The sequence below is a fragment of the Opisthocomus hoazin genome, chromosome 9 (genome assembly GCF_030867145.1).
Source record: "Opisthocomus hoazin isolate bOpiHoa1 chromosome 9, bOpiHoa1.hap1, whole genome shotgun sequence".
Classification (NCBI taxonomy): Eukaryota; Metazoa; Chordata; class Aves; order Opisthocomiformes; family Opisthocomidae; genus Opisthocomus; species Opisthocomus hoazin.
This window is the reverse complement of record NC_134422.1, coordinates 3,244,245-3,254,244: the sequence shown is the minus strand read 5'-3', so window position 1 is coordinate 3,254,244 and position 10,000 is coordinate 3,244,245. Positions and strand designations below refer to the sequence as shown.

The 10,000-nt window shown below is 42.6% G+C and overlaps 1 protein-coding gene across 12 annotated transcripts in view; it reads left to right on the top strand.

The window, feature by feature from the left end:
- The window catches only part of MBD5 (methyl-CpG binding domain protein 5), a 149,513-nt gene that overhangs the window by 650 nt on the left and 138,863 nt on the right, over positions 1-10,000 (top strand). The window lies entirely within an intron of this gene.

Here is a 10,000-nt window from a genome sequence, read left to right as displayed (position 1 = left end):
GGGCTGCCGCCGCCGCTCGGGCCGGGCCGGGCTGGGGGTTGATGTCGGCGGGGGCGGCCCCTCAGCCGAAGGCGCCGGTGTCGTGAGGAAACTTCGGGCTTGGGTGCTGAGCCCCGGCGCGTCCCGAGAGCGTTTCCCTCGCCGCAGCGGGGGATTCGGTGGCTGAAAGAACGGCGGGGTGCTGGGCAGCCCTCGGGGTTTGCCCCCCCCTCCCCGGTTGGGCCGTTATTTGACTTCTCTGAAGGGCGCCGGTCGTACAAAGACCCGCGGAACTTCCAGGGGTGGCCCAAGCCCTGGGCTCCCATGACCGTCGGCGTTGGCGGGGCTGGATGGGCGCTGCGCGCTTGGGAGCGGTGCGTGGTCCTCGGTGGCGGCTGGCTATATTTGGTCGGCAGTTTGCTCCACGGGATGTTGTGTCGTGGTCTGGTTTTTCCACGGCCTGCTGCTGGGGAAGGCCGAGCGTCGCCGTCCGTGCTGACGGTGTGGCTGGTTCGGTGGGTCGGGTGCCAGGGGTGGGCTGAGCTGACCGTCTTCTCTACTGATTAAAAGGAAAGTTACGTGCCAAAATGTCTGAAATAGCTCAAAACATAAGGGGCAAGCTGAACGCCTAACTCAAGGAAAGCTTGGAAGAAGCCTTCCAGAGATTCACCGGAATCCAGAAGCAAGAGTTTTGGCATTAAAGCCAAGTTGAAAGAAGAGTCCTCTACATCAGTAGGGTGTTTATATTAAAATCGCTGTTGTCTGCTTATTTCTGGAGCTTAATTATGTCCTCCGTAATTTTAAAAAGGAGGTTTCAGTGCTCAGTTTATGAAGTGCTGAACCATGAAGCAGGCCGTGAGTCTGTGTTTCAGTGGGGCATCGCGGTTAAATGGTGGTCAGCAGAGAGCGTGTGTCGTCTCTGCCCCGCACTGGAAGGACACCCGCAAGAAAGAGCTCTCCTGAAGCGCTTTGGTGTCTCCCATTTCTAATTTGTACGCGCATGGCTGGTGCGGAGCCGCAATTTTGTGATCAGATGGGAAAGGGTTTGAGAAAGCCGTCATTTGATGGGGTGGAAAGAATGAGAGAAAAATGTGGTTGGACCCATACTTAACAATATTGTGAAGAAGAGTTGAAGGTAGCAGCCATAACTGCAGCTCTTTCTAATAGTTTGCCATTAGTTTTCTGTTAGCTTGTGAAAACAAGATTGTTTTGGTCTTAAACGTGTGAAAAAATTCAACAGCGATGACCATCATCAAAATCACAGATGTGCGTATAAGAACCTGTTCTTTAAACACGTGACTCTCCTTTTAGTTAGTTTACTGCGGGCAAGAGTTGGACAGCAAAAGATTGTCCAGGAGTGAAGGACACCGTTTTGTTCTCTGTTTTTCATGGCAATACTTCCTTTCTCAACCTGAGATACCGTTGATCTGCTTTCATCTGTACGTGGAAATCTATAGCAGCTTCAGGATTAAGCTCCCAATGTATGGAGAGCCGCAGATCAGCCTGCAACTTGCACGGCCTACAGCTGATGAGATGTGTTATTTATTACAGGGATTTAACACTTGGATTTCTTCTTGTTTTAGTGTTAGAAATGGGTATCGTTTGACTTAATACGTTTGCTCAGTAAAATACCCTGACAGAATTCTGAAGCTGGGCAGAAGAATTCAGGGTCTTCTCTTCGTTTCAATCGTAGAGATAAAATTACTAGTAAAAGCTTCGTTTCCATGAGCTAGTTTGGGGGGATTGGGTGGGGAAGGTCCCTCCTAAGGAGCCACTGGTGGGGCTGGGATTCTGAGTTGCGTCGGAGGCAATTCCCGCATTTCTGCAGCGCCTGGCACAGAGGGGTCTCGGGCTGATGCGGGGCTGCTGGCACAACAGCCTTCTGAGGACGGAAAGAATCGACTCAGCCTGCCTTAGGGAAGGCTGTGCCTTATCAACAGCTATGAATAAAGGGCTTTACAGTTTCATTTTGTTTGGGTTTTTAAGCCAAAATTAATAATTATTTTCATGTATTCCAGGTTAGCGGCTTCCCAGAGTCTAGATCAGAGAGATTGTTTTGAATTAGCAAGGAACCTACCATGGCAAGATGTAGGCTGTGCTAGACATAAGGATGCTGCTCAGGCCAGACTTAAATTTGTGTTTAACAGCCTTTCCTTGGAGTTTGCTGTCCTGCCTTTCTTTGTAGATGAATGTGTTAGTTCCTATTTCGACTGGGTGGGCAGATGTTTGAGGAGCATCTTTATGATGCAATACTTCCAATCGTTTAACTTTTCTTTGCAGTCCTTTTCATTCTTAGGCTGCGGAGGGATCAGTCTCTCTCCTAGTTAAAAAGGACTGAAGATCTCGGCTTAGGTTACAGTCCACTGAAAAATGGAATGCCTTGGTTTTCAGCTGCGTTGCCTAATTCTGTTTGTCAGGAGATTCCCCCCCCCACCCCGTACTGTTACTCGTGCTGTCCCTTGTACGTGGAAGATCAGTGACCTGCATAGAGTCCACAACTACAAAATTAGTTTCTGAGTCAGCAGCGAGCGCTTACCGTGGACATTCCTTCTGCAAAGCAGGAGGCCAGGTGGGTGGCCCCTCGTGCCCATCTGGAGCCCCACGAATGTCAGTGTGTCTTTCTATGGGCTTAGGAGACCACATGCACAAAGCAGCTTGCAAGAGAAGAATCTCATCTATTAATGGCTCGCGACACAAGTTCGGAAAGCGACTGAGCTTCCTTTTCAAAAATGCTGTTAAAACTTCTGAAGAGCGAGGAACTGGATTTCTTCTTTTGGGCTGTTCAGTTGTTTGGAGGCTTGGTTTTGTTTGATTGGGCTTTTTTAAGGACCCTGGGTTGGTTTCTGTTTTATCTATTTGTAGATCTGTATTTTCTGTTTTATTTATTATGTAGAAATGAGTATCAAAGTTACCACTGATTTCAACAATAAAAAGGTACAGGATACATTTTTGGACGCTCTTATGTCATTAAGGACCTGCTTGTTCTTTTTAAGAGTGATTTGAATGTTTGAAACCACAGGCTTTCGCTGGCTTTTCTTTGTAATTATTTTTGGAACTATTAGGTGGAATAATACTGCTCAATCAGTTTCAAATAGGCCTGCCCAGGAACCAAAGCCTGTATTAGGAATACGTTTTTGGAAGAGAATTGGAGACAAATAAAAATTAAAGCATCCTGAAAGCTATGTAACTAGAGTTAAACGAGGTGGGATGCTGATAAAAAGCAGCAGTTAAGAAATTAGGGAGTGTTGACTCCTTTCCTCTCTTCAAATTCCAAGTTCTTTATTATAGCCATACCTATTTTTTTGATGAACTCCTTTTGAAAGGAGTTCAGACTTTGTACTGTTTTTAAATTGAGGTAAAATTTGTCAAAGCCATTTAGACTACAAGGTTATGAAGTGTATGAATACATGCGCATATGTGTATTTAGCTACATACACAAATGCACATGTATATATACAAATGAGTATATAAACAAACTGTAAGAAATAGATATTTAAAACAGTACTTAAAGCAACTGTGTGGCTCCAAAGATCTGTATTTCGAGCCTTTTACCTTTAAGTTGTTGGTTTGATCTGGCACACGGCAGCAGGAATCAGTCGTTACCATGAGGTGGCTATTCATAGACCTTTGTGAAATGAGTTGATCATCTCAGTTTATCTGCAGCTTGACAGGTGTTGCCGTCACAAAAATCTCCATTACCTCCTGTCGTTCCCATGGGAATGACTAAGGAGCAAATCGTGGAGAGCGGCTTGGAGTGTTGGTGCATTGGGTTGGGGCTGAGGGACGTTGTAGAGGGCGATACAGAGAGATGGAGATGCACAAGATCCTGGTCAGTTGATTTTTTTCCTGAAATCTTCTGTTTCAGGAGCTTTAAATTTACTTATAAAATGAAATGTCTGGAAATTCTTTTTGAGGTTTCTAATAACTTGCTTTATCAAAGAAAGAATAAAGGGTTCCATTTATGAATCTGGTGAAATTCTTCAATGTGCTGGTTTTTTTCATTTCTTTTTTTATTTCTTCTCCAGGAAGTATTTTTTTAAAAGTAGGCAAACAGTATGTTTAAAATTCTTATCTTGACACAATATCTGGTAGCTAAGACCTATAGAAGCAGTATGTTAATTACATTATTCCTATATGAAGTAAAACTGAAGCCCAAAATTAGAAAAAAAATATATATTCCAATGATTTTTGGTAAGTCTGCGTTTTCAGAGACATTAAATCCAAATTTATTGTGGTGACTTGCTGAAGGAGGAGTCATCTGAAATGTAAATAGCGTCGTAAATATTAGGCCCCTTGGTTTGCAGCATGAGGAGCGTGGCCTCGCTGAGAAAAATTCCCAAGTCAGGGAACCAGAACAGTTGTCAGTTGTTTGCGCAGCAAATCCCGTTGGATCAAATGGCGATATTCGCAACATTTAGATAAAGACAGGCTTGCACTATTGTTGCCTTGTACCCCACTGCCAAAGGAAACAAATGCACTCGAAGTTAGGAGGAAAGTAAAACTCGGCCAAATAGAAGGTAGGCCCACATATCATAAATATAGATAGTCTAATTTTTCCATTCATACTGCCTAATTTTTCAAACCCATGGAAATTAGATTTCAGTTTGCCAATTTCAGACTTTATTTTTAAGCTCTGGTAGGTCATTGCCAACGCGTTCTTTAGTGTTATCTGTTATGGTAAAATAAACTCCTTACAAAAACGTGTAAAACATTTGGGTTTGAATCATTCCTTTGAGCTTTTACCTGTATATCTCACATGTATCATTTGTACATATATATGTACGCATGCACACAGATTTATATGCAAATATGCGCCTGCATTTATATGCACACATATGATTAGCCCCACTAGAATGAGTACAAATTTCATGTGTTTCGATAGGACTCAAGCTGTAGCATTGACAATAACAAACGGCTAACACTGGCTTTATATTTTGACTGTGTTTGCACCTAATACATATTTTAAATTTATTTAATTTTTTACTTTTAGGACTGATGCAGCACAGATTTATGCATCTGGTTGGTTTTTTGTATAAGCACAATGTTTACTTAAGGAGTCAATTTTATTTTATTTATTTTATGTGTATGTGAAAGGCACAAAAAATAGTTTTTGCTGGGTCCTCTCAACCAGCCCCTAGATGAGAGGAAAATTTTTTTAGTATCTGCTATTTTTGTAAGAAAACACTGCAAAACTAGACAAATGACATCATTGATTAAAGAAACAAAGTAGTCAGAAATCCGAAGCGAGCTGATTTTTTTAGAACAGGACTTCCTTTTGTCTTTTACAGGCTTAGGGGATAAAGGGGGGGATACGCTGTCCGCTTGTAATCTTTGTGGGGAAGAAGCTCGGCTAAAGCAAACTGTGAGAAGGATCAGACTGAAAATGTGGACGTGTTTGGTATAAATTGGTGACGCAACGCGTTTTTGTTATGCTGTTCCTGAGCATGGCTACTTGAAATGTGAAATGATATTATAAGATCTGCTGGCATTTCAGAGTTCAGTAACTCATCTTGATGCATTCTGAAGTCTTTAGAGAAAAAGCCTTTGGAAAATATCGTTCTGTTTTGCAACCATTTGTTTTAAAGTTTTCTGGCTTTTTATTTTTCCTTGAAGGATCAGACCGTGTTTCTCAAGGATAGCCCCCTTTGAAAACCGAAAGTCATTTTCCTCAGCAGACTCCCATTCATACCGTCTCAGGAAAGGTTAGGCTTTTGTAAGGTACTCTTTCAAAATATTTTTCCGCCTTTAACATTTTGTCACACAGGAGTTCTTGCCGAAGGGTTTCTTGGCCGTTTTAGAAACTGTAATCTAGTTAAAAGGTTTGTTTATGCTTCCCATCTCTGTTCTGCTGATGGCATTAGAGTGCGGGCCAGAGCCAGGCAGCGAACTGTTTATAGCAGTCAAACTTCAATTAAAGCTGCAGCCTTCGGTTTACTAAATATCAATATGTTCATGGCAGCTGCAAATAGTTGCAGAAAGGATGAAAGCAGGGTGGTGGCCTACAATTCCTCTCTTTCTCAAGAAATTCTTTTCGACTGGTTCTTCTTTTCAGATTAAGAAGCCTGCGTATACTTTATGGTTCAGAAATGCTTTGCACTTGAAAAAAAGCTGTCTGTGAAAGGCAGAGATCTGCATTTGGGACTCTGTCTTTTCAAGGCAGAACATTCGTTGGTTGCAGTGGAAGTTTCGTCCTCAGTGAGGGCTGTAGAGTATGTTCACAGAATCACAGAATCACAGAATAGTAGGGGTTGGAAGGGACCTCTGTGGGTCACCCAGTCCAACCCCCCTGCCGAAGCAGGGTCACCTACAGTAGGCTGCACAGGATCTTGTCCAGGCGGGTCTTGAATATCTCCAGAGAAGGAGACTCCACAACCTCCCTGGGCAGCCTGTTCCAGTGCTCCGTCACCCTCAGAGGGAAGAAGTTCTTCCTCTGTTCAGATGGAACTTCCTGTGCCTCAGTTTGTGCCCATTGCCCCTTGTCCTGTCACTGGGCACCACTGAAAAGAGCTTGACCCCATCCTCCTGACACCCACCCTTCAGATATTTGTAGGCATTTCTAAGGTCCCCTCGCAGCCTTCTCTTCTTCAGGCTGAACAAGCCCAGTTCCCTCAACCTCTCCTCGTAGGGGAGATGCTCCAGTCCCCTCACCATCCTTGTAGCCCTAGTTCCTCTGTACTGGGGCAGATATCAAAATTCTTCTACCGCAGCCGTTGCGTAGGCTGTTGTCTAAAGTCAGAGTTCCATTGACTTTTCCCCACCGAGATGATTTAAATGTTGAGGGCTGTGAGGTCCCACCTTCTCAGGGTAGCAAAGAGTGCGCTATATTTAGCAGACAATAACGCAAGACCTCAAGTGTTTTAAAAAAAATATGCGAACTAATAACATAGATTTCATTTAATACTTTGAACTTCAGGCTGATGTTTGGGTTTAAGGATTATGTATTTAAAAATATGTGAATTGTTGGAGCCCTTTAAAACACGCGTGGTTTTTCTTGAAGTTTGCCTTGGTGTTATTAAGTAATAAAACACGTATGTGTCTGTAGGCCATCTGAACTGAAGAAGCAGGCTGTATCTGGCCTGTAGGCTATTGGTTCCTCACCTCTGTTTTAAAATTAGTAAAATCATTTGCAGCGTGATTCATTTCTAAAAATTACTTGTCCATCTGTGCAGAGCGTACTAGCTATAAAGTTGCAGTGCTCACTGTGGTAGTGTTGATGTTTCTGTTCTGGAAGTTGCATTACTCTTGTAACATCTTTGCTGTAGCACGCTTTGGCCAAGTTGTTGTTCTTTGATAAATAGGTTTGTGGTAGGTGTTTAATTTGGGGTATTGCAATATTGCTGTCTAAGGTGATTTTAGCTTTTTTTGAAGTCTCAATAAAATATTTGCGCTCTTGATGTTTTGTTACTAAAAGTCTATAAATGAAACCTTTACACTAAGGAAAAAAATAAAGAGTCTAATCTGTTTTCACTGATGTCAGTGCTAAAAATATTTGCTAACTTCCTAGGGTGCTGGATCAAGCCCTAAACCTGATTTTTTTCGTGAGTTCTAACTTCACAAATGTATTGGGGAGTGAGCAGTTCTGACCGTATAATGATCCCAAAAGCTGGTCGTTAGGCCGCTTCTTAATCAGCTGGTATGTGGCTTCCTAGTGGATCACCTTACATATGGAGCTTTCTTCCTGTGCCTGTGGTTTTTGCTGGTCCTTTTCCCATGCTCCTTTTCTTAAAAACTTCAGTTATGAATCAGTCTTAATCATTTTTTGTAACTCCAGTCATGATCTGATGTAAGAGTTGTGCTAAGAATCTGCAGACACATGGTGAGGTAGAGCTTAACGAGCGTATCCCTGGAACTGAAAAATAAACAGCAAATTAGAAGTTAATAATTTTTAAGTCTTTTTTATGTAAAAGGAACTTATAAATTCTTAATGCAGGTAAGGGTATTGCTGTGTGTAGGAATGACTTCATTTTTCTTATAATTGTCAGAGCAATAACTGTTGCTTTGTCAGAGAATGAATATATGAACTTTGTGGAAACTGTTGTTTGCAAGTTTTTCTTCTATTTGAAAACAGTTAATCTACTTTCTCCAAATATTGATCTATGCTGAATAAAAGTAAGTTTCTTCAGGTTTTTTTGAAGTTATGGGTTGGATACAACAAGCTGAGACACAGTTACTCCATGGTGGAACTGCTGGAAGTCTGTTATTCCAATTTGTAATATTACTACATTTAACAAAACAGTGAAAAACAGGGTTAATATTGAGATTTTGCTAATTATTGGTAATAATGGTACTACTTTGTGCACTGTAATTTATGTATAGTATCTACATGTCTAGAATGTTTCTGAGTGTCTGTTATAGAAAAAGGCAATACTTTTTAGTTTCTGTTTTGGTAGTTAGTAGTCAAAATTCATATGTAATATAGGATAATGTTCATTATAATGTTAGGAAATGTAAACTGATGCATTGCTGGTGACTGGTGAACCTTAAGGCACCTCCGGTTACCCTTGTCTTGAAAGAATGCTCTCTATAGAGACTGCTATGAAACGTCCTAACGCCGAGTCTGAAAGAAGTCGGCTAGCGTGTGTACTAGAGGTCTGCGCAGGCAGGTGGTGTTTTAGGATTAGGCTGTATGAATCTGTATGTTCATCAAAAATATGCAAATAATTACTGCTTTTTTTAATCTCTTCATTAATCCTGTCCAGTGTAGTCCCTAATTGTTCTGTCCTCAGTTTGTGTAGACTCTCCTATTGTTTCCTTTTGCTTTACTCACATACTTTGTTTTGCCCTAATAGAAATACCTAGGAGCTTCCTAAGTGTTAGTTGGTCTAAGAAGTAGCGTTTGATGCTCAACTTGGTGGTGTTTTTCTGCTTGTCAGTAGTGCAGCGAGTTTGGCATGCCACAGATACACATGAAACCTCGGAGAATGCGTCACTAGGTAGAAATATTTTTCATTTTTGTGCAAGTAAGGGATGGTGAAGCCTGCTTCACCGGAGAGGCAAGTTCCCCAAAGCGTCAAGGTGCTGCCTGTGGATAAGCCTTCCTGCTACTCACGGAGGTGTTCGACATTAGGTACACTTACTTTAAGGGAAGATGGTGGCTTGCTCTCTGTAAGAGCGAGGAGGATCGTAACTGAAAGCTGCTGGAGAGGCCGTGTGGGGCGGGAGTCGGAAGGAAGCGAGCGGTGGGGCGTCAGGAAGTCGCAGGCTTTGGGGAGAGGGGTTGCTGGGCAGGAGCGAAGCAGCGAGGCCGGGGGGTGAAGGGAAGAGGGATGTGGTGCGGAGGGGAGCGACGGAGGAGAAGCAAGCCTTTGGAGAAGAGTTGAAGGCTGGTGGGGTGCGGAAGGAATCAGGGCTGTCACGAAAATTGGGAGGTGTTTGGGGAACAGTGGCCACGTGGCTGTGCCTAAAAGTATTTGTCATGGCAGAGGGGAGGAGATCTGGTGACGGGCAGTGGTAGGAAGGGATGATGGTGATTTATTGAAGGAAAAAAAACCCGGTAGCCTTACCAAAGACACAAACATGAAGCCCTGTGGCTCGTATTTTCACACACTGTATCAACTAGAAAGTGCTGCTTAATCATAGTCCTTACATACAATGGAGTCTGAGGATAATTTGAAAAGGGAAGAAAATATGCATCTGACTACTGCCGGGCATAGAAATCATTTCATAATGTTGTCACTGTTGCTGCCTAGGCTCGGAAGAGCTTAAAGTTGTTATAGTCTAGATCATCGGGCGTATTTGGACACCAAGCCCCGCTGTTTTCAAATGAGAGCTGGTATCAGTAGAAAAGAAGTGCTTAAATATCTTTGAGGACTTTGGCCTAGATGTTTAGATTTGCACGAGTTAAGTCTCTAGGCAACTAAATACATGGCTTGAGCTCAGCTTTTTCTTCTTTGTCCTACTTCAGTTCTGTTTTGTGGCTGCAAACACGACCAAACCTTGTCTTGGTTGGAGGAAAACATCGGAGAATTCTACTGTTCCCGCAGCATAAACAGATCTTTTTGATAAAGACCTACGTGTTTAA